At 47.3% G+C, this 24,359-nt stretch overlaps 1 long non-coding RNA gene across 4 annotated transcripts in view; it reads left to right on the top strand.

Moving 5' to 3' along the window:
* Nucleotides 1-24,100, top strand: part of LOC142493765 (uncharacterized) — an 83,163-nt gene extending 59,063 nt beyond the window's left edge. For all 4 annotated transcript variants that reach the window (XR_012801204.1, XR_012801205.1, XR_012801206.1 and 1 more), the window contains exons 4-5: nucleotides 22,194-22,444; nucleotides 23,730-24,100. This is a non-coding gene — a long non-coding RNA (uncharacterized LOC142493765). The remainder of the gene's footprint in view (nucleotides 1-22,193; nucleotides 22,445-23,729) is intronic.
* The last annotated feature ends 259 nt before the right edge of the window (nucleotides 24,101-24,359 follow it).

The following is a 24,359-nucleotide window of genomic DNA, read 5'->3' as shown; positions in this document are numbered from 1 at the left end:
CTGGCCCCTGGGACTCCGACAGAGAATCGGTAACGTGATCACTTCCGTTACTGATGACAAAACGCAAGGGGAAGAGTCACAACCCTTCCACTCCCCATCACTTCAGATTGCTTCAGCGCAGGATGTGATCTACCTTAGTTGAACAAGCAAGATTTTTTTTGGCCGTAGCTAATACGTCATTGGGACTACTGAGTGCCAGACGTAGTATCTGTGTCCTGGGGCGCCCAATGGGTTAAACCATAACGTACAAAAACAGTCACCATGCATAGATAAATTAACCTCTCGCCTCGTAGACACATAATACCTAAATACCACTCCACCCAGGCAGGAACCGGAACATTCCCATAACACACCAATGGATTAACCATTCTTTAACAAGCGGTTCAAAATTAACCCTTTCTTATCCCCTGTGCTGCAACAGATAAGGTTTTTTTTATATGTTATAAAAAAAATGATTTATCAAGCGTAAAATAAATAAAGCAGGGGAAGAGGTGAGTAAACCTCCTGACCGCTCTTCCGGTAAGTGAATCCTCAGTTGTCTTAGTACCTATCTTTAAACCTCAAAAATTCTTGCCCAAACCTTCCTATCCACACTATTTCTCACCACCAACCAATCACCTTACCCTGCCCACACGCCCAGCAACCGTTTACTGGCCAATCCCGACACCTTCTCGACCTTTGTCTGGCAAATTCCCTACACCTTTGCCGCCAAATTCCCTTAACAACTCGCCAACCAATCACCTACATCCTTGAACTCAGAAGGTGAACTAGGGGGCATCCCCAGCTCCATGTGGCCCCTCTGCTAATGGCTAATTACCTTTCAAGCTACAGGAAATGAAAGCAGAGTTCTACTGTATGTGAGACCCAACTAAACAATGTGAAATGTATTATGGGTAAAATATCTCCGATTGCTGTCATTAAGTCAGTGAGATATTTGTCATTCGTTTTTTTTTTTTAAAGTTTGAAAATGGTCGTTACAACTGGCACTATTGTTGGCTCTCCGCAATTCAAAAGCGTATGTAATTTATGCCCGCTCCCTCGTTGTCAAAGGGCCAATTCGTAAAAGGGGCAGGATAATAGAAAAGATAAAAGGTGGAGGAAACCAACTGCCACACATCTGGTTACAATGTTGACAAACCTCTGCAGGAGAAACTTTCAAAGATCGTTTAAAAATACCTACGGGTCTGAAATTGTGTTTTACAAGCCTTCGCCGTTTCGCTTTCACCGGCTAAACATAGCGCTGCGGTTAGTAGGGTCTGTTACCGACTGACGCTGCCCCTTTAACATGTCTTGCTGAACTCGCAATAAATTCAGCCCCAGCAAAAAACAAGCAATACTTTCGGGGCGAGCCCAAAAATATGTATTTTCCCACCAGATCTGATCCACAGCAGATTTTATTTTTCTTTCTTTCTATTTTTTTTTCCCCTTCTCTTTTTAATTCAAAGGACCCGCCGCGCTACTTTTCATTCAAGTCACAGATTCAAGTGAAAAATGAAGCCGGAGAGATAATGTCTGCAAAACAATATGGAATGGCCAGTATGTTGGTGGGAGCACTGCAGGCTGGCGTCAGGATGTCTGCGACCTCCTTCTATTGCAGTTGATCCAGCTTTGTGCAGCTGCACTCAGTACAATTAGCTTGTAGAAACAATCATGCTGTAGGCAGGCTCTTCCTTCAAAGTTCCCTTTCTATAGTGATCCCTCTCATCATGACGCTGGAAATCAAGTCACAAGCCAAGCACTGTTTGGCCAGCTTCATCTGTGGGAATTCATTTCCATTTATCTCGAAGATGCAACAAGAGCTTTTTTGTCCTGAACTAAACTACATCTTGATATTATGATGTTGTGCATACATCAAACCTGTACACAATTAAAAAAAAAAAACCGGCATCACAAGTGGCACATTATTATAATTTTTTTTTTTTAAAGCGAGAACATAACATTTAATTGTTGGGCACTGACGAGTAAAGACATTTTTAACATTTCAAATATTTTTAACCTCTACCGTTCTGGAGAAGCGTACATGAGTTGGAGCTATAACTTTGTGTATCTTGAATTGTTTTTAACACGGAACTTTTCACTCGTGTTCTGGTTCTAAACATGTGTTGTCTTTTGGTTCTGATTTTGCCACAAATATGGGGGGGGGGGGGGCGGGAAACCCCTCAAAATAGGCAAAGGAAAGGCTCAAAACAATTAGGAAACAAAAAAAACAATATAATGGAAAAACGTCAAATATTTGAAAAGATTTGGCGAGGAAGACTTTGAGATGGGCACAGGGCCTGGTGTTCTGGTTTTGGTTCTGAACATTTTTTTGTGTGTGTGTTTTGATTCTAAAAAAACCTTAAGGGGTTTGGTTTTATATTTGGTTTTGGAATGTAAGATTCTGATTTTATCGGCTGCCAAGTGGAACCTGGCGACATTCCTGAAAAGTCTATTTATATGGTTAGCGCTGAATTAGAAGGGCTTAAGTTGCTATTTATCAACGCAATTTCTTTTTAACCATGCAGAGAGCTAGTTTCAATATATATATTACCAAAATGTAGTATTTTCAGGGGGGGCATTATAAAATATATTAAACTAATAGCCAATATTTACAAATACTGGTCATAAAATAACAGATTCACATCATTTCTGTTTTAATTTAAATTGTATCCATCAACACATCCATATAATGCGACGCAATGCGTCAAAAGTAATTTCAGACAAGGAACTATGCGTCATATGTAAGAAGTCCCATAAACTACCTTTATACACATCACACACGTTTTCTTAAGGTATGTAGTTCTTTTTAGCAATACACTGTTCACTGGCGCAACAAACCATTTCAAAGATGATATAAGTACATGGAATAATATACTGTATGTGGCTGATAGTGGATCAGACATCGCAGTCCCACATACAGATGTGTAAACATGTTACGTGATTTTCATCTTTTTTTGGTTCGGCGAAAGAGTTTGCTTTGATCCAAAGGTTCGCAATGCGTTTCGCTCAACGCTAAAAGCCAAAGGGCATCACATATTCAATCATTTTCAATTCGTTTTGCTGGGCTGCTATTATGCCACTTAAAAACAAAAAAACGCCAAATAGCAAAATGTGAACAATTTTGGCCTGTTTTGCTAGACCCTGAGATCAGGGAAGACGCTCTTCAGATATCGAATAAGAGCCACAGTGAACTATTTGCAGTCACACGTTTAAGTGTTAGTGACAGCTGCCTTTTCCCCCTTAAATCAGACAATTCTAAGTATCTTTAAATATATATATATATTTTGTAACTTTTACTGTTTTTATGATAACCAAAATACTTTAGATGGTTTTTACAATCTTTATCTAAATTCTTTGGCTGTGAATAGTAATGCTAATCCTGCAATCTACAGGGGCATTGTTGCAGGGTACATGCAACCACACACGCGGGTTCTTTGGATAAGGCTTATTTATTTGAGCCTTAAAACATACGGCACACCAAAAACAAATAGCTTCTCATCAACAAACAAAAGAAAATAGCTTCTTCTTCAGCAGACAAAACAAAATAGCTTCTTTTTAGCAGACAGAACAAAATAGCTTCTCTTTAGCAGACAAAACAAAAATAAGGCAGCTTCTCTTTGTATGCAGGAGACAGACAGTTCATCACACATGTACTTTGCACCACAGGCCTTACAGCAGTAATCTCTTCAGCACTTTCAGTCCTGTCTCCTCACCAGCTCTCCTGAATATGTGTACAGCCTGGGTTTTTAACACCTTGATTATGCAGCTGGGGTCAGACTAATTAAGCAGCCCTTCTCAACTTAACCTCGTCACTGCTGCACTGCAAGCCTAAACATAGGTTTTCCAGGCATATGGCTGGTGACGTTCATTCACCCTGTCACAGGCATGTTTTTCATTTTGTTCTCTACAGGTAAAGTAAATATGATGGGATCAGATAACCACTAAGATAACCCCAAAATTATTCCTCACAGGACAAAAGTAAGGGAAGAGTTAACTTTAAGGATGATTGAATCTTTCTAAGGAATTTCTAAGGATCTTTCTAAAGAACACATTAAGTTCTTTAAACTTTTTTCTCTCTTGGCCTCTATGTGGGACTGTCTCTAACTAAAATCTGACTATAATGGATGTGAATAATTAAGTAAAAAAATAAAAAAGGGTGTTAAGAGGGAAAAGACCCCTAAAAAAATGTTTGCTTGTCAAGCACAAATTACATAGAGTATTCTCATTAGCCAGGCTGCCAACAGAGATTTTGTGACCCAGGACAAATGAAAGGAGCAGGCCCCCTCTCCGTCTCTGTTAACCCCACCACCACACGGTGCACTGGGGATCCCCGAGGGGGGGGGGGGGACAGAAGTTATAGGCTGGGGAAGAAGATGTGCGCTGGGGGGCAGGGGTGGAGGAAGATATGGACTGGGGGGGAGGATATATGGGCTGGGGGGTGGGGAGATAGGGATTGGGGTGGGGGAGAGGATTTATGGGCTGCGGGGGGAGATATGGACTGGGGGGGAGGATATATGGGCTGGGGGGTGGGGAGATATGGACTGGGGTGGGGCAGAGGATATATGGGCTGTGGGGGGAGATATGGACTGGGGCAGGGGAGAGGATATATGGGCTGTGGGGGGAGATATGGACTGGAGCAGGGGAGAGGATAAATGGGCTGGGGGGTGGGGAAATATGGACAGGGGCGGGGGAGAGGATATATGGGCTGGGGGGAGGAGAAGGAGTTATGGGAATGTGGGGGGGGGGGGGGTGAGGGGGGTATGGGCCTGAGGGGGTTTATGGACATGGAGGGGTAGTTATGAGCCGGGGGGTGTTTATGGACCTGGGAGGGATGGGTAGTTATGGATATGGATGGGGATAGTTATGAACCTGGAGGGGGGGTAGTTATGGACTTGGAAGGTTGTGGTTATGGACATAGGGGGCAATAGTTATGGCCCTGTGGGGGTGGGTATGTTCCTGGGGGGTGGTAGGTATGTTCCAGGTAGGGACCTGGTGGGGTATTTCTGAACCTGGGGGTGGGGGGTGTTATGGACCTGGGCTGTAGTTATGGCTTGGAGGGGTATTTATAGACCCTTGGTTGGATAGTTATGTGTCCTTGGGGAGTAGTTATGGACCAGGGCAGAGGTAGTAATGGACTTGGGGCTGGTTTTATGGACCTGGAAAGGGGGGGGGGGCAGTTATGTGCCTGTTGGAGTACGTATGTTCCTGGGCGGAAGGGAGGGGAATTAGGGGCCTGGGAGGGAGGGAGGTGGTTGTTATGGACCTGGGGGGTAGTTATGGGCTTGGAGTGGTAGTTATGGACCCAGGCGGGGGTGGTATTATGGACCTGGAGGGGGGGTAGTCATGGACCTAGAAGTGGCGTAGTTATGGACTTGAAGACGGTGGTGGTTATGAACCTTGAGGGACACTAGTTATGCGCCTGTGGGGGTATGTATGGTCCTGTGGGTGGAAGGAGTTATGGACCTGGGAGGGAGTTATGGACCTGGAGGGGAAGGAGGAGAAGGTGGTATATGCCTGGGGGGGGGGGGGGGAACGGGGCAGTTATGGACCTGGGGATTAGTTATAATCCTGGGGGAGAGGGGTAGGTACGGTTTTGGGGATCAGGTAGGGCCACACATAGGAGGGGGGAATGCCGACAGTTGTGTGAAAAAGAAAGTACACCCTCTTTGAATTCTATGGTTTTACATATCATTTACATATCAGGGCATAATAACAATCATCTGTTCATTTGCAGGTCTTAAAATGAGTTAAATACAACCTCAGATGAACAATTACACATGACATATTACACAGTGTCATGATTTATTTAACAAAAATAAAGCCAAAATGGAGAAGCCATGTGTGAAAAACTAAGTATACCTTATGATTCAATAGCTTGTAGAACCACCTTTAGCAGCAATAACTTGAAGTAATCGTATTCTGTATGACTTTATCAGTCTCTCACATTGTTGTGGATGAATTTTTGTCCACTCTTCTTTACAACGTTGCATCAGTTCATTGAGGTTTGTGGGCATTTGTTTATGCACAGTTCTCTTAAGTTCCAGACACAAAATTTCAATCGGGTTGAGGTCTGGACTTTGACTGGGCCTTTGCAACACCTTGATTCTTTTCTTTTTCAGTCATTCTGTTGTAGATTTGCTAGTGTGCTTGGGATGATTGTCCTGTTGCATGACCCAATTTCGGCCAAGCTTTAGCTGTTGGACCGATGGCCTCAATGACTGCAAGGTTCCTAGGTCCTGTGGCTGCAAAACAAGCCCAAATCATCACCCTTCACCACCGTGCTTGACAGTTGGTATGGGGTGTTTGTGCTGATATGCTGTGTTTCGTTTTCATCAAACGTGGCGCTGTGTGTTATGGCCAAACATCTCCACTTTGGTCTCGTCTGTCCAAAGGACATTGTTCCAGAAGTCTTGTGCTTTGTTCAGATGCAACTTTGCAAACCTAAGCCATGCTGCCATGTTCTTTTTAGAGAGAAGAGGGAACCCTTCCAAACAAACCATACTTGTTCAGTCTTTTTCTAATTGTACTGTCATGAACTTTAACATTTTACATGCCAACTGAGGCCTGTAGAGTCTGAGATGTAACTCTTGGGTTTTTACAATTTCTCTCAGCATTGCACAGTCTGACCGTGGGGTGAATTTGCTGGGACGTCCACTCCTGGGAAGATTGGCAACTGTCTTGAATGTTTTCCACTTTTGAATAATCTTTCTGACTGTAGATTGATAGACTTTAAATTGTTTGGAAATTGCCTTATAACCCTTCCCAGATTGATGGGCAGCAACAATTGCTACTCTAGGATCATTGCTGATGTCTTTCCTCCTTGGCATTGTGTTAACACACACCTGAATTCTCCAGACCAGCAAACTGCTAAAACTTCAGCTTTTATAGAGATGGTCACACTTGCCGATGATCAATTAATCATGGGCATTTGATTAGCAGCACCTGTCTGATACTTACTATCTTAATTTTAAGGCCTGGGACATAGTAAGCACTTAGGCCTTGGCCATGTTTGGCGCTTGCTGGCGGAAGCGTGCTGACGCGCGCTCCCGCCCTCAGCACTGAGCCCCTACAGTCGCAATTAGAGCGGCTTTAGTAGGGGCTCACCTGCGCTTCCGCGCGCTTGCGGAAGCGCAGGTCTTAGGGGAATTTAAAATTCGCTTGCCGGCGAAACAGGCCGGTCACATGAGCGGTTCGCCCAATGAGGGCGAACCAGCTCCGTGACGTCACTGGCCCGCCCCCGGCCAGTGACGCGCCCGCCCCCGGCCCCCCCCCCTGACGGTCTGTCCCCCTACTGCCCCATCCCTGTCCCCCTTCTGCCCCGATCCCTGTCCCCCTTCTGCCCCGATCCATGTCTCCCTTCTGCCCCGATCATGTCTCCTGTGTGTGTGTGTGTGTCTGTGTGTGCATGTGTTTGTGTGTGCATTGTGTGTGTGTGCATGTGTGTGTGTGTATGCATGTGTGTATGCATGTGTGTGTGTGTGTATGCATGTGTGTGTGTGTATGCATGTGTGTGTGTGTGTGTGTGTGTATGCATGTGTGTGTGTGCCTTTGTGTGTGTGTGTGCCTTTGTGTGTGTGTGTATGTGTATGCATGTGTATGTGTATGTGTATGCATGTGTGTGTGTGTGTGTGCCTTTGTGTGTGTGTATGTGTATGCATGTGCGCGCGCGTGCGTGAATATATTTATCAAAGTTGCACAATGTTAATAAATAATTTATTCTCACATGTCACACACACACACACACACACACACACACACACACACACACACACACCACACACACACACACACACACACACACACACACACACACACACACACACACACACACACACACACACACACACACACACACACACACACGTTCCCCAGTGACACACAAACACACAGACCACTTCAAAGTGAAACACACACACTGACAGCTACCAAGTGACACACACACACAGTGATACCCGCCTCCCAAGCGCTTGCTGTCTCCTCTGTCAGGACAGCAAAATGCTCCTGGTAGAGTGAGCGGCAGCAAGCGAGAGCGAGCAGCAGCACCTAAGCGCTTACTATGTCCCAGGCCTTAGGTGCTGCTGCTCGCTCTTGCTTGCTGCCGCTCGCTCTACAAGCGCGCTTGGGAGGCGGGTATCACTGTGTGTATGTCACTTGGTAGCTGTCAGTGTGTGTGTCACTTTGAAGTGGTCTGTGTGTTTGTGTGTCACTGGGGAACCTGTGCGTGTGTGTATATGTGTGTGTGTGTGTATATTATATAATATTTTAAAAATTTAAAAAAAACGACGTTGTGTGAATAAATTATTTATTAACATTGTGCAACTTTGATAAATATATTCACGCGCACACACGCGCACACACACACACACACACGCACGCACTCACACATCACACATCACACATCACACATCACACATCACACATCACACATCACACACACACACACACACACACACACACACACACCTCTGTACTTACAATGCCGGACCGGCTGCAGACCCATTGGATGGGAGTGGTCACGTGACCGCTCCGCCGCTTCCCCGAGCAAACTTGCCTGTCTCGGGAAGTTTCTCAGCCTCCGCACGCATCAGCGCGCATGCGGAGGGAGAAACTATAGCCGCGCTGATAACAGATGCAGGGGCTTTGCATCTGTTCAGCACGGCCTTAAATGAAGCAGTAAGGGTGTACTTAGTTTTTCACACATGATTTCTCCATTTTGGCTTTGTTTTTGTTAAATAAATCATGACACAGTGTAATATGTCATGTGTTGTTGTTCATCTGAGGTTGTATTTACCTCATTTTTAGACCTACCAAGGAACAGGTGATTGTTATTATGTCCTGATATGTAAAACCATGGAATTCAAAGAAGGTGTACTTTTTTTTTCACACAACTGTACCAACAACTTTGGGGGGTGGCGGGGGGCTTGCTAGTGTCCTGTGAAGGGGCCCATGGGGCCCTGTCAGAGGGGGTCTCCCTTCCACCGGCCCTGACTCATCGGAATGATGGTCCTGGCGCTCCCCCCTGTCTGCGGCTCTGCTCATCTATGACATCATAAAAATGTTCATATTCCTGCAGCACAGCTGTGAAAATAAAGGAATACTAGTAAAAGTGATTTCAATCAGGTGAGCTTATGACTGTAAATTTTGCATTCCTAAAAAAGAACAAAAAAAAAAGTGTCAACTTCATCATATGAAAAAGAACATACGAATTGTAACACTTTTTCTAACAATGCATTGTGCACCTGTCTAGCGTTAAAAGGGTTAAAAATGACAACGCGTGCCCTGACGTGGGCCATTTTATCTCGGTCTGCAATTTGCATTATTTCCGTGTCCCAGGTGCTGACACATTTCCTTCGTGGTAACACCTGCACACAACTCATTTCGAGCACGATGGTGGCTGATTGTCTATTCGGGGCACATGCTGACAGAAGATATGGCATTTGAACCCATTTACTCCGTAACACATGTTTTGGGGATTTCTGCGATCTGAAGCAAAAGTTAATGTTTTTTTTTTTTTTAAATGGCGTCTCATTATTTGCCAGACAGAAAAATCATCTGATGTTAAAACGTTTGACAAATGACGTCCGGTATGTTTGTAATAATCAGCTGTTTAGCATAAAGCACCGTACTGCTTTATAGATTATGCAGCCATTTATCCTCTTGGCTCTAATCTGCCCTACCTAACACATAAGCCCTGGTACCAACGCAGGCAGTGTTAGGGTTAAATCTATGCCCTTGCTGCTGAAGCAGTAAACAACTCCCTTGAGTGACAGGGGGTGGGGTGGGCCTAAGGCCTGTGTGCTGCTCTATCAGGGGCTCAGACCTAGGACCCACCCCTTGGGTACAAAGGGGTTGCAGATCCAAATTTAGTGCAGTGCTGGAGAGATCCCCTCCCTCAGGGGAGTGGGAACCGCTACCCCATATTCCACCAGGGGATATGGGAGCTAAGGATAGATCTTTGGGGCCTCAAGCTCCTTGGGTTGTTTCCAGGGACCAGAGAGAGAGGAAGTAGTGTACATGTTGGTATGCTGTACTATGAAGAATAAAGACCTGTTCCTGTTTTATACTCCTGCCCGAGACGGCAGTTTATTAGGGGGAGTACAAGAGGGTTTTCCTGCAGGGACTGCACCCAGTTCTGCTGGGGCCTGCTGGAGATGGAGGCGCTGCACCAAGTGAAGAACTGAGAAGAACCCTAAAGCCTGTCCTGTTCGTCCCCACTACCACTGGGAGACACGCAGTATCCTGTAAGCCTAGCAGGTGAACAGCACAACACCACCAGGTAACAGTGACACCTCCCAGAGGCTGCGGGAACACCTGTTACAAGGGTTAGCTCTCCGGGGCACGGATTTGTTTTCCTGCTGTCTGACTTTGTTGCGCTTATTGTATAATAATTCCCTGCACTGTATTGTCCGTGTAAAGCGCTGAGTACACTGTGGGCGCTATGTAAAGATATACACATGTAACGGTTTTTCCCCCACCCAATCTCACATTGGCCCGTGTGGTTCAACCAGTCCCCATTACATGTTCGTGTATGGTGGTGCACCTGCAAGTAACAGGACTCCTGAGTCTCCCGCTTGATGGTATTAGGGGATGTTATCAGGACAGGTAGCTGAGGTAGTGGGAGCGAGGCCAACTTACATCATGTGCAGCGCCTCCACCTCATCAGGATCTATGCTCCCGCAGGGAGATGGTCCTGGTGAGGAACTCCTTCTGGGTTGTGCCATCCACTGTCGAGTAATCTCACACTCACACAGTGGGGGTTTCGTTAACAAGGACATCTTTATTGTAGATTGGGATGTAGCAGACTGCCCCATGCAGCTGCCGGCTCTAGCCGCACATCTCTTCGTGCTGTCCCTTTGCCAGGTACGCCCTCCCGTATTGAAGTGGGATTCCCTCTTCTCTTTGAGAGATCACCCCTGTGCCAGGTCCCTGGGCACAGAGTGGCTTAGACAGACTTGATTGGTTAACCTGTACTGCTAGTTACTGCACTAGGGTCACAAAGTGTTCCTACAATCCCTTATGCAGGAGCATACACTTTTCCAGCTACTTCACACACAACACTAACTGACAGTGTTGTGCCTTATATACTTCAGGAGGCAGGCGCATCCCTGATGTCACTATCCAGGGACTCAGAGCATACAGCCACTCCCCTCCATACATAGGGCACCTCACCAGGGTGTGAGGGAAAACCTCCATAACTACTGCTGGCATACCTGTACTTATCAGGACTTACTGCCAACAGAGAGGAAAGTAGTATACCATTATTATGCATGGCTATACACACATCACAGCCATGATGTCCGGTGCTGCTGCCTGTGTTGTAGATGCAATAAAGATGATGATTTCCCAACAGGATGATTTGATTAAAAATAACTTTATTCACTACAGTTGGGGTGCAGTCGCACACAGAGACCAAATTGAGGTAATACCAGTGACATGCTAAATAGTTATAAACATCAGTCCGCACTGATCGTCACTTTTTGGGGGGGCATTTTATTTTGATTACTTATTAATCTAATGCTTCGTTCAGTGGATATAAGCCTTGAAATATTAAGTGTTCGGGAGGTTAAAATGGAGCTCTCCCCAGAGCCCAGTGTAGTGGAAAGGTTACCACAGTAACCTCAGATTCTAGAGAATAGGAAAATCACGATTTTTTTTCTTTCTTTAAAAGAATAAGAGCAGGACATGCTCTGGGGGGAGATGTCAACATTATACGAGTAGAACTCATATAGACTTGTGGTGTGATATTGTATGTATATCTTTATTTGTATAGCGCCATCCGTGTGCATAGCAGTTTGCAGCGGTCATAAGCAGGACATAATTATAGGAATAAGCGCTTCAGACATACTGTAAAAGTAACACTAGGAAAAGGAGTCCCTGCCCCGAAGAGCTTACAATCTAAGTGGTAAATAGGGAGAAATTACAGAGACAGTAGGAGGGTGTTCTGGTAAGTGCGTCTGCAAGGTCGGTGCACGTGAGATGTATAGTATCAGCCACGGAGCTACTCATATGCTTCATTACAGAGGTGTGTTTTAAAATGGGTCTTAAAAAGGTGGGGAGAGAGGGCGCCAGTCGGATATTCATTTCTGCTTTAAAACTACAGTACAGTGAAGCCTTAAAAATGTAATTTGAAAATCCTTTTTGAACGTTTATCCTGGCGATGTTTGAGAAACTTTATAATCTGAAGGTCAGAGTGGGTTTTATCTTTGCCTTATCTCTCATATCATTGGCCCTGGTCCTCGAAAAAATAGATATTCATCAATCTGATTAGCACATCACTGGGCTGGAGTGAACAAAAAAGGTCATTTGTTCATTTTCATTCTGGCTGCACAGATAGATTCTAAGGGGATGGAAGTGAGGGGGGGGGCAAAGAAATGGGGTTGCCCGCATTGAAGGCAGTGTTCTTAATAATATAATAATAACATAATAATAATAATATATATATATTATCAATACTAATAAAACATATCTTCACCTACAAAAGGTATACAGCGCCCACGTACACAGGTTTCCTACTGAGTAAGTTTATTGGGAACGATGGGCCTCCATACCCCGCAGAGATGCACTAATTGAAAGTTTAATTTTTAGCGTCTCATAAGTTAAAAGGGAAAAACAAGGCTGCCACGTGCCACAGCTTCAATAGGCCAGGCAGAGGGAGTAAGGATGTCACAGCTTCAATAGGCCAGGCAGAGGGAGTAAGGATGTCACAGCTTCAATAGGCCAGGCAGAGGGAGTAAGGATGTCACAGCTTCAATAGGCCAGGCAGAGGGAGTAAGGAGGCAGAGACGGCCTTAGGGCAAGGCCAGAAAGATGGTTGCCTTGGACCCCACGCCTTCCGGGGACCCCGCGCTCTCTCCTCTCCCTCCTGTCGGCGCCGGGATCCAACTTCCGCCTGACTAGGGGAGGTAGCTGGAGGAGGGAGTGCAGGGTCACCGGGCCGGCAGGCCCGCACCTCACCCCGAGGTGAGAGGGGTGTGTGTGTTTTTTGAGAGGGGGTCTTACCTTCCCCGGAGCGTCTCTGCTGCAGCATTGCATTGCCATGGTGACGACATCAAATGACGCCGCCATGGCAATATGACATTGCTGCCACCGTGACATCATGATGCTGCCGGAGGGCCGCTCTTCAAGGTAAGTATACCCGTAACTTTTTCCACACGGGGAAGCCCCGCTGCCAGGGATCCTTCTTTAAAGCTGCAATCAGCTGGTGGACTTTCTTAGGGTCATCTGAATGTGGAAGTGTTTGTCAGTCGTGTTTTCTCACCCCACCCTCTTCCTATCAGAGTTAAGGTTAAGTGGTGGAGGAGGAGAAGGGCGACTCTGGCTGTACAATAACTTGCTGATGACACAGTGACATCAGACAAAAGGGCACAGCCAGAGGAAATCAACCCCTCCCAAGTCTAACTTTAAAGGTGTCAGATTTGGGTAAAAAGATGAGACCCCTTAAAGCGGCAATCCAAGCGCTGCTTTTTGTGGTTGTTGTTAACATAGGATTGAAGCAGGGGGGCTCCGAAGTTGAACCCCATTGATTTCAGCTCCGGGGACCCCTTGCTTCCCGAGATACTTACTTCCATAGGGGGTGCTGGTAGCTGCTTCTGTTTGGCTATCAGGGATCAGTAAGGGCCGCTCCCACGCCCTGCGGGCCAATAGGAAGCCATGACATCATCCTATGAGGCTTCCCATTGGCCCACGTAACCAGGGGCTTTAAACTTTGCAGAGATACCGGCACCCCCTTCGGAGGCCTGTACCTCGGGAAGCAGGGCATCCCCAGAGCTGAAATTAATGGGGTTCAGCTTCGGAGACCCCTGCTTTAAACCGATGTTAAAAATAAATAAAATAAACACATGAATTGCTCCTTTAAACATGTCACTAGAATTAGTTTAGGGATTGTCCCTTTAACTAGGGAATCTTGGTAATTGCAAATGCACATGGAGCGTTGCACAGGTGACAGCAAAAGCAATGGACTGACTTTTGTTTACATAGACAAGATAACACCTCATAGACAGGATAATCTTCCCATCCACAAGCACCTTCACCAAGACCCAAAATGGCCCATCCTCGTGCCATGGTGCGTAGCACAGCCCTTATTTGTACATGCATAAAAGAATGATCCTCCCCCACGAGAGGTTACTGAAATATTCTCGCCACAGGCATGTGATAAAATGATTTGTAGCAGTGAATTTGAAAGATTACATGCTGGAACAACTCGTTTTAAAGGATTAAGCTCATCCTCTATTAGCTAATGATCCATACATTCTTACACATGGTAAAAATCACATTTATAAGTGTTTCCTCGGGTCATCCTGTAACCACTCAAAGATGCAGTTCCACCCATTGAGTCCAAGAAATGTCAATCTTGCTCTTGCTGTTCATGTTTTATACTATTCACATACTTCTTTGTAAAGTCCCCCAGTAGCTTTTTCGTTAAATATTTGTGTACAAACACTTTTCGTGGGTTCTTAAGTATGTTCACCATGGTGATTGGGAAGCTCATCATAGCCTTGATCATTGCAACTTTTACTATATTGTTTTCTTGGTTAGTTTTCAGACTTTGGTCCCTATTGTATAACGTACGGTAGCGCCGATCCGTTGCTACTGCATGGAGACCATAGAAGTCAAAAGGGTTATTCCTTGTGGCAGTTCCGAATTGGCGCTATCATACTTTATAGAATAGGGCCATTTAACTAAACTCAGCCAAAACTGTATATACATATGTAACATCTCTTCCCCCGGCCAACAGAAGAGGGACCACACCAAAGTGTCCAAATGTCTGTCAGGTGGTGCATTAAAGTACAGGTGATACTCAGTGGCTCTTGTTACCTTATCTCTCAGGGTGCTGCCATCTGTGCCGGGTGGTGCGGTGAGCAAATAAATAAGGGGGCACTACTGTAGGAACATTCTTAAACGTTATGAACAGTCCAACACAAGTTCTTCTTTAGAATGTTCATGCCACATTCCCAAAGAGGCACAAATCTTCCTTTGCTGTCACAGTCATGGCAATACATTTGCCTAAATGAATGGCTGCTTCCACCTCCACTGAGACCCGTTGGCAGGGGTCCCTCATCCTTGAGGATGCACACCCTATCCCTCTAAGGCTACGGCCATAGTAGGGGAGACGTCTCGAGCGACGTCGCTCGCGTCTAATACAAACTAGCTATAGTCAATGCGCATGGCCATAGTGCGCGTGCATGTAGGAGGCGGCACTGCAGAAACTTGGGCAGGCAAATCAATTTGATTTTTTTCAGCGCGTCGGCCAGTCATGTGCGCGGTTCAGCCAATGAGGGTGAACCGCTCGCATGATGTCACTGCCACACCCCCTGTCGTACTCTCTGTCTCCTACACTACAGGCCAACAATCGCTGGAGAGGTAAGCGTGGGTGATGTCACATGCTCGATCGCGCACGCGCGCGCTTACTATGTTCAAGGCCCAACATAGCTAAATGCTTACTCCGAGTTGAGGGCAGCAGGGAACCTATCCCTCTGGCAGCTTTGGAGTGATACTCTAAGGCCCTAACACTGTCACTATCACTCTAAGGAGCCTATCATGAAGTGCCTTGTCCTCCCCTCTTGTGGGTAAGACGTGCCTGGGGGTCATATAGGAGGATCATAAAATTGGTAGTGACATTTCCCTATCCAGAAAATAACAAAGGGGCTTCTACCTAGTTGCCTAACTACAAATCTGTGTACATACATATTTACAGGCGAGACCCCCTCTTCTGGTTCCTCCCAGGGTATGTGGCTGGAGTTCTTTTCCCCTCTTATTTATGACCTTTCTCCCTAACCCTGTCTCTGGGCAGAAAAGGGGCGGAGCCTAGTCTCTGCTGAGTCACCCTATATCAGGTGACCCTTCCAGCACATTCTAGAAATGAGGTGTGGCCAGAAACCCAGCCTGGTCACTTTGCAATGTACGATCTAAGGGCCATTACTAGGCGTTAACTCTTTAATTCCTTTTTTTTAACCCCTTAGATTAAATAGGCATCTTGCAGGGGTGCTTCACATATATTATGTACTAGCTGAGAGACCCGGCGTTGCCCGTGAGTTAAATTTCCCGCTAGGAAAAGGGGGGGGGAGGGGGGGAAAAGGGGGGGGGGAAGGGGGGGGGAGAAAGGGGAGGGAAAATGGGGGGGGAGGGACAGTGGACAGGAGGAGGGGAGGGGGGGAGGGACAGTGGACAGGAGGAGGGGAGGGGGGGGAGGGACAGTGGACAGGAGGAGGGGAGGGGGAGGGACAGTGGACAGGAGGAGGGGAGGGGGGGAGGGACAGTGGACGGGAGGGGGGGGACAGTGGACGGAGTGGGGACAGTGGACGGGAGGGGGACAGTGGACGGGACCCCCCCCATGCGTAGCTCCGGAGTGTCTGACACACACACAGTGACACACACACACAGTGTCACACACACACTCACACACAGTGTCACACACACAGTGTAACACACACACACATTGTCGTCGTCGTCCCCCCACACACACACACACATTGTCGTCCCCCCCCACACACACACACATGAGACACACACACAGTGTCACACACACAGTGTAACACACACACAGTGCAACACACACACAGTGCAACACACACACAGTGCAACACACACACAGTGCAACACACACACACACACACACACACACACACACACACACACACACACACACACACACACACACACACACACACACACACACACACAGTGACACACAGTGAGACACACACACACACCTCGAGGGAGGAAGGGGTCCTTCCGGGTGCCGCCATCTTAGGCGCCCCGCGTGTTATCTGCAGGCTGCCTGTCCACTGCCTGTCGGAGCACCGAGGGAGAGGTTAGTGGAGCACGGGAGGGGAGCTGAGCGGAGCACCGGGGGGGAGCTGAGCGGAGCACCGGGGGGGAGCTGAGCGGAGCACCGGGGGGGAGCTGAGCGGGGAGCTGAGCGGAGCACCGGGGGTGAGCTGAGCGGGGAGCTGAGCGGAGCACCGGGGGGGAGCTGAGCGGAGCACCGGGGGGGAGGTGAGCGGAGCACTGGGGGGGAGCTGAGCGGGGAGCTGAGCGGGGAGCTGAGCGGAGCACCGGGGGGGAGGTGAGCGGAGCACCGGGGGGGGGAGCTGAGCGGGGAGCTGAGCGGAGCACCGGGGGGGAGCTGAGTGGGGAGCTGAGCGGAGCACCGGGGGGGAGCTGAGCGGAGCACCGGGGGGGAGCTGAGCGGGGAGCTGAGCGAAGCACCGGGGGGGAGCTGAGCGGGGAGCTGAGCGGGGAGCTGATCGGAGCACCGGGGGGGGAGCTGAGGGGGGGAGGTGAGTGTGATGGGGGGTGGGAGAGGACAGAGAGAGAGAGAGAGGTGTGTGTGTGTGTGTGTGTGTGTGTGTGTGTGTGTCACTCCGCCTCAGGCCAATCAGAGGTGTGGGGGCGGGCGGTCCAAGGGACCAATGAGATTTCCCCTATGGACACAGGAAGATGCAGACATCTTGTAATATTTGTTCTTGATTTCATTACATGACAATCACTAGTGGTGAATAACCCGTCCACCTTCCCATCAAGCTTCCAATGTGAAAATAGGGTCCAAATTTGGGTCTACTCTATTGTGAAGGCTGGACATGAACAGTCCTCCTCGCAGCTCCTACTAAATTCATTTAGTAGTTGAGCATCAAGGACAATTATCATGTGCAATTACAGATTATTCAAATCACCACCTGTATGTAGATTATAATGACCTGCTATAGCAAATGAATGAATACTCAGCATTTTTATATTCATCATTAACGTAGTCCGAATTAATTAGCCAGGTTATAATTATGGCAGCTACTGTAATTAAGAAGTATCATTTACTCTGTCCACTGCTCTGTACAGCAACAGTATCTCGAGTGTCCAACTAAATAATGATAATAACAATGATAGCCGACACTACAGTATTATTCACATAGGAAATATGTGTTTGGAGTATTTATTTTTAGACCCAATTACATGAGTTTGCAGTAGTCACAGAAATTAAAGTAAATAATTCTGAGTACTGTTACTAGGGTATTTTTAACTACACGCCCACCAAACAGTGTAAATCTTTCACACAAAAAGACACAATGTACTCATATTAATCCCAACAGCATCGAGTAGCTATGTAGCACTCCTAGCTCATAAATAATGTAATTATTTAATAAGAACATACATTCTTATGTTGCACTGTGAATTTTAGTTGACACGCTGGGGCAGTGGTTCTCAACCTTTTTTGAGCAGGGCACCCATGAAATATTTTCAAAATATCAGGGCACTTCTACTCATCCCCTTTTCGCTCACACCCACTTCTTACACACTCTGCATTCACTCTCATACATCATATGCACCCTTTTATTCATAACACACTCCACATTGATCCCCCTTCTCATATGGGAAACTCGCCCCCTTTCTCAATAATACATTCCACATTCTTCCCGCCCCTCCCCCCATTTCTCTTACCTACATGTAGCCCTCTTACCCCCACCCTGAGTGAGATTGGCGTGGGTAGGTGTATCTGACTACTTATCAGTGTGGTGCTGTACCTGTTTGGCAACCAGGAGGGCTGAGCTTCTGCCACAGGGAACCTGGGGTATATACTTACACTCGGTGCAGCGCCTCCACTGATGAGGGATCCCAACGTGGTGGGAGTGTGCCCTCACCAGAACAACCATACAGTAAATACACACAATGTGAATAAACAGCATTTACTGAGCATGAACGGTAACTTCAATGAAACTCTCTTTACATAACATCAATACATCCTTACATCATTTGAATAACATTGCATCACCCTGAATGCATACCATCCCCTCAGCCCACATGTCCATCATCACATCACCCTCAGTCCCTTTGATAATAATGTGCTTGGGCACCTATCCTTTGAGTGTCCACAACAATAAGGTGATTGTGAGTGTGAGGGATAGCACTTCCCTGTGTTGGAGCCCAGTGGTGCACTTAATATACTACCTCCCTGATCATGATCCTGATCAGGATAATCCTTGGCAATCAGCAACTCCGCACAGTGATCCCACGGCACAATGTGCTGCTCCTGGCAGAGATGAATCCGCTGTCTGACTCCCCAGGGGAGGGATCCCCAGGTGGATGATCCTTTAAGAACAGTCTCTGCTATGGAGTCAGATACTCTTCCAGCTACACGCTGTACTGACAGTCAGGCACTGTCTTGCAGCATCTCTCTCTCTCTCTGAGTATGGTGAAAGAGTCCCTGTCTTAAGGCAGTCCCTATAACATACAGTATTCCTCTACAGTGTCTCAGGGGACTAACTGGGCCCTGGGGGTATACCTCTACCCTTGTCCTTGCATGCAGAAGATCTCTTGCTGTAGATACTGTCTGATCCCAGACTCTGGCAGTTCACCACGTGCAACTGGCACTGGTGATATTATATAACAATGTATAACTTAGAAAGCAACCCCCCTTCTTTCTATGAGGGGCCTTTCCCTGACACAACCAAAGGCAACTACTCTGGCTGCACTGCAAACAACACTGTTGCAACTTAGCTATCCTGCTCAGCTAAAGTGGCAGCCTTCCTATCTGGGGTCTGTCCCTAGCTGCAGCAACTCACTGGTGCCTAAGAGCTATCTGGGGCCTGGGGAGGGTACTCCGGCCTAGTGCATGGGTCCCTGTCCTGCACACCTACCTCCTCCCCTTCTGCTTCCCCACCCTGAGTGACTTCCTTCCTGTAATCCTGCTAATATCCCTAACTAAATCCTCCCATTAATAGGAGGATCCCTCAGCCCTATTGGCTAAGCTAAAGCACCTGACGGCCTGTTGCTATACCTCCTGGGAAGTGTAGTTCCCAAGGAGGCTCCTGCCTATGGAGACCGCATGGGCACCTCTCTAATGGCTGCCCCTCTTGTGCTACCTGCGCTACCCAAATGCCGCCGCGCCACTTCCCTGCGCTTGCGCAACCTCTAGAGGGCCTTCCTGCCTCTCTACCTTCTCCTGTGCTCCATCTGCCACCTCGAAGATGGCCGCTGCACATGCGCGAGCGATCGCGCATGTGCAGTCAACTCCAACATGGCTGCGCCTGCCCGGATGGCGGCGCCAACCAGTGGAGAGCCGCTGGAGCCTCCCTGCGCCTCCTGCTGCTGGCTATCTCGCTGCACCACCCTAACTAACCGCGCAGCACCTGCGTTTACGCCAGGGGAAGCGCTGGGAAGCGTACCATAGCCAGGGACCCGCGCTGGTAAGGGGACCAGTGCTATATACACTATAGAACTTCCCCTCCACACACAAAGCCCTCACTCCTCCCCTCTTCTCTCACCTGTCTATCCACACATATGAACCATGTCAGCTGCTCAGCGGGTGCGTGCTGCTCTGTCTGGACATGGACAGGTCCGTTCTCTCCTGTCTGCCGGGCTGAGAGAGGTGAGGCGGGTCGCAGCCTCTACTTGTCCAGGAGGTGGTCACTGAGCAGCCAGCTGAGGGTTTCTCCTGGGGCTGTTGCATTCTTGGCAGAGGGTCCCGGGACATCTGGGTTCCCCGGCACCTTGCCTGAGAAACGCTGCACTAGGCTCTAGGTACCAAGCTGTACAAATTGCATTTTTAGCATTCATTTAATGCAAGAAAACCACAAAATATATCGCGTGTGAGCGTCTGTGTCCCAACTTATGTTTGTCCTAAATTGTCAAAAATAGTTTTCAGTCAGGTTTATTGGCCGTTACGCACAGATGTACAGTGGTGTGAAAAAGAAAGTACACCCTCTTTTAATTCTATGGTTTTACATATCAGGACATAATAACAATCATCTGTTCGTTAGCAGGTCTTAAAATTAGGTAAATACAACCTCAGATGAACAACAACACATGACATATTACACCGTGTCATGATATATTTAACAAAAATAAAGGCAAAATGGAGAAGCCGTGTGTGAAAAACTAAGTATACCTTAGGCCTGGTCTAGCTATTGGAGAGCTTCATTTAAGAGGTGAGTTTTAAAGTTTGTCTTAAAGATGGAGAGAGGGGGTGCTTGGCCAATGCTGGGTGGAAGGGTTTAAGGCGAGAGAGATCAGTAGAGGTGAAAGGGACGGAACGGAGACAGTTATGGGTAGAGTGCAGGAGACGAGCAGGAGCATAGCGAGAGATCAGAGCTGATATGTGGGGAGGAGCAGAAGAGTGGAGAGCCATGAGGGTAAGGAGAAAAACTTTGGGCGAATGTTGAAGGGAAACCAGGAGAGGGATTTAAGAAGGAGATGAGCAGTATTTTTAATACATTACAGAGGAAAGAGCGCATCTTAGCAATATTACAGAGGAAGAAGGGACAAGTTTTAGCCATGCCGTGAATGTGAATGGAGAAGGAAAGGGAGGAGTCAAATGTCACTCCCAAGCCATGTGATTTGGCGACAGGACAGATGTAGAACCATTTACATGATAGCTACCGCTTAGTCTTACACGGAGAACCAGGGAAATGATTTTGTTTAGTGAGATATTTCAGCAGGGAAGATAAAATGATGAAGAGATTCGCCTACGATTACACAAAATAACAGTCTCACAGGAAAGAAATGACCATGCAGCTTGAAGACCAACACATTTACCACTACACCTTTCTTCATATTTGATTTGTTCAGCATAATAAACAGAAAATAGTTCTGTTGACAGGCTGCATTTACTTTCTTTTTGTCCTTGTCCACCTGTGCCAGGAGTCTTCAACCCTTCAAGGAAGGAGAGCCATTTTATAAAAAAAAATGGTGTCCAAAATATTCAGAGAGTCGCAACAGATGCATGAATATTACTGCCCCACAAACACATACATATACCATACACACACTAATAGGTATATACTGTATAAGCATTAACATTACCTCCTGCACTGTCCCACGCCGGGCATCATGCCGGTGCACGTCGTCACAGAGAGGCCCGGTGTGGGACAGTGTAGGAGATAGGCCAGCAGCTGGGGAAATGCCCGCCGGCAACAAGAGGCCTGACCACCGCCAGCTGGGCCCCCCCCCTCAGCCACCAGCAGCACAATGAGGGAGAGAAGCAGCAGCTGGGGAGCAGCAACCTGAGGAGAGCCGCATGTAGATGCTGAAAGAGCCGCATGCGGCTCAGGAGACGCGGGTTTCCTACCCCTGGCCTATGCTATGGTGTTTTGCTTTTGAGTAATGTTAATGAACACGTTTTCATCAGGACCTAATAAAAAATAAAAACTATCAACTAAAAAAGTAGGGCTCCTCTTTTAGAACTGAATTTCTGGACCCACTAACACTGTATTGTGCTTTTACAGGCAGGGCTGTCGCCAGGGGGGGGGAGAGCCGGGACGTGTCCCAGCCCGGTGGCATCCAGAGGCCAGACCCACCTGCCGGGCCTCTGGTTGCTGCTGCCGGGCCCTGGGTCTCCCCAGCTGTTGCTTGCCTTTCCCACTGATGCACGCTGGAAGCTGGGTGCATGCTGAAGTCAGGCCCACCTTCTGGCATGTACCGGCGGGCAGCAGCAACTGGGGAGAGCCGGGCCCGGTGGCAGTGGTGGTAACCAGTGGTAAGTGATAATTGTATTTGTGGGGGTGTATGGTAATCGTATTTGTGTGTGTGTGTGTGTGGGGGGGGGGTAAATTGTATTTGTGGGGGTGGGGTAATTGTATTTGTGGGCGGATAGTGGTGTTTGTATCTGGGGGGGGTTGCATCTGGGGGTGTGAAGTAGTGGTTACATCTGGGATGTGTAGTGGTGTCTGTATCTGGGGGGGTAGTTTGTATTGGGAGGGGGTTTGTGTATGTATTGGGGGGGGGTTGTGTGAGTGGGAATTGTATGGGTACTGGGGGGAATTCTGTGTGTTGCAGGGGAGAAGGGGGAAATGAGTGTTAGGAGGGGGGTTTGAGGAAGCGTGGTTGAGTGTGAGGGTGTAATTGAATGATAGCGTAGGGGGGGAGAGAGAAGAGAGGGGGTGTAAGAGAGGGAGGGGGAGAGTGAGAGACAGTGGGAGAGAGAGAAATACAGGTGTGAAAGGGGAGGACTCGCAAGGCTGCCGACATGGGGTGGACAGGGGCGGGCAATGCTTTAGTCCTGGGCCCCAGGAAATCTGTCGACGGCCCTGTCCACAGGAGTCCCATCTATCTACTCTATGGGGGTTATTAATTAAACTGCAAAAGTGTCCATTGTGAAACTGCCACACAGGAACGCCTAATGACAATAATGAGAGTTTCTGTGGGCTAGAGCTCTGATCAACACTATCACAAGCTGATGAATAACCCGCTCAGTATCTACACTATCACTATCTAGACTGTAAGCTCTCAGGAGCAGGTCCCTCATTACCTTCTGTATCTGTTTGCACTTGTTTGTCCTTATTTGTGTCATTCTGTTTATGTAATTGATGTCACTCTGTACCCCAGTGTGTTGTTTTTGTGGAACCACTGGTAACCGTCCATATAACTACAGGTTACCTGTGAACACAGGCTAAACCAGTTCTTTGGACCATTTTCGAGTAGGGAGAACGGCATTCCCTCCTCCCCTCATCCGTAACTAAACTTCTTTGACACCCAGCAATTAAAATGGTCTTTAAAATAGTAATACGTTGCTTGAACATAATAATAATAATAGTAATTATTATAGTAGTAATAATAATATTAAAAAATAGTAATACATTGCTTGAACGTAGTAATAATAGTAATAATAATAATCATAATTATTATAGTATTAATAATAATAGTTATACAATGCTTGAAGTCCTAACTGGTCAACTCTCACTGTTAAACCCTCTGGGTTCGGCTTAAGTAGCTGGCACTCACTATATTCGGGGGAACGTCATGTGATTTTGCTTGTTTTCTAGGAGACGATTGCCCCATCCGAGGGGTGAATGTAATCGGAATGGAATTCTCTAAGGGCTGCGTCCCTCTAATCGCCAGCCCAAGCAGTCCCTTCCAGTATAGAAAGTGTTAAGGAGACTACCTCATAATCCCCCCCTCTTCCCCTCCACAAAAATGTAAAAAATTTTCTACTTTGTCCCTGAAACGAAATGCCTTCCACAGAATGCAAGTCAACGGAAGAGGAAGACATCTTCAGCATTGTACCCGACAAGACATGTCATGTGTTTGGTAGAATGCACTATTCTTTCGACCCTTTCACTGCCAAGGAAATGTTTCACTGTATACCTTCCTTTGTTCTTTTAAATTGAAATTTCGGGTTGAAAAATAAAAAATAATGACGGAATCCAGTGTGATCACCTTTTTTTTTGCTATTGTTGTGTTGAGCCATCTGCTGCTTATGGCCCAGAATCGGCACATTATATCTTAAAAAGTGTAGTCCCCCCAGAGATCCCCCCCTAGATCAGTGTTTCCCAACTCCAGTCCTCGGGGAACCCCAACAGGTTAGGTCTTAAGGATATCCCTGCTCCAGCACAGGTGGCTCAATCAGCGGCTCAGTCATTTTGACTGAGCCACCTGTGCTGGAGCAAGGATAT

Source organism: Ascaphus truei, chromosome 4 (genome assembly GCF_040206685.1).
Source record: "Ascaphus truei isolate aAscTru1 chromosome 4, aAscTru1.hap1, whole genome shotgun sequence".
NCBI classification, from domain to species: Eukaryota; Metazoa; Chordata; class Amphibia; order Anura; family Ascaphidae; genus Ascaphus; species Ascaphus truei.
Note: the sequence above shows the minus strand (reverse complement) of the source record. Positions and strands in the feature narration are given on the sequence as shown.